Here is a 1286-nt window from a genome sequence, read left to right as displayed (position 1 = left end):
AAATAAGTAGCGGGATTGATTCATTCGACAAAAAGCTCTTCAAGGCGGTGCCCCAGAATGACCGCAGTCTCATGACAGGAACAAGGAAAAGATAAAAGTTCTTCCAATCCATCATCATTGTCTGCAAGTCTCTAGCGTTTGTCTTCAGAATTGCAATTAGGTATATGTGGTACCTACGGTGCTAATCAACCACCCGTTTCACCCACCCCATCATGCCACTTCGCCCTTGGCTGCCTTTACTGGAATTCTCCCTCTTCCAAGTATTCGAGCGTGATCCCTAATTCTTTCCTCATCTACGATTTGTTCCCATTCCTTTCCCTATGTCCAAGACTCATGACAAAAGTACGAGTCTTGGATAACTTCAAAAAGTTTTAAGCACTTCCTCTCTTCTTCTGAACAGATTTGATTTCCAAAATCCAGTCGTGGCCCGTCATAATAAACATTGCAGACTCTGGTAACGCGGAAAGCTGGAGAATTCTTCCGTCCGTCTTTACGTTCTGAGTCCAAATTTTGCCGAGGTCGACTTCACATTTCATCCCTTCCGGGGGCCAATAAAATAAGTACCAGTCCATCACAGGGGTCGCTATCATTGACTTGGTCCCTCACCAACAATTGCAGGCCTTTTGCCAGAATTTGCAAGCAATAAATATTACAGACTCTGTCTGTCTGTCTGTCTGTCTGGCTGGCTGGCTGCTCCCCTCTCTCGCTCTCTCCTTCTTCTTCTTCTTCAGTTATCTAGTTTTTTTAATTTTTATTCTGTCTTCCTCTCTGTAGCTTATTTGCTAACGTTTGGTGTTTTATCACCTTCTCTCTTAACACAAACAACGTTAATCTGTGGTCAAAGTCAATCTCGAGTTGAACAACAACAACAACAACAACAACAACAACAGTAGCAGCAGCAGCATTAATATTTGATCACATGTCTGCGAGATTTGGCGCGTCCTGGGGCTAAACAACAAAGACGACGACGACGATGACAGCAACATAGAAACTACACTACATTGACTCAGTCTAAAATAAATTAATACCTTATTTGGCAATCGATGTTTGTGTGTGTGTATGTGTGTGTGTGTGTGTGTGTGTGTGTACGCATGTATGTATCTATTTACTTCTGCCTCTCTCTCTCTCTCTCTCTCTCTCTCTCTCTCTCTCTCTATATATATATATATATATATATATGCACAGTTTATTGTTAAATTGTTTATATACATAACTTGACGTAAAAACAAACGTTAATACACTCACACACAAACACACATTGTTGTTGTTGGCATTCCAAATGCAAG

Source organism: Octopus bimaculoides, chromosome 18 (genome assembly GCF_046866305.1).
Source record: "Octopus bimaculoides isolate indiv1 chromosome 18, ASM4686630v1, whole genome shotgun sequence".
Classification (NCBI taxonomy): domain Eukaryota; kingdom Metazoa; phylum Mollusca; class Cephalopoda; order Octopoda; family Octopodidae; genus Octopus; species Octopus bimaculoides.
Note: the sequence above shows the minus strand (reverse complement) of the source record.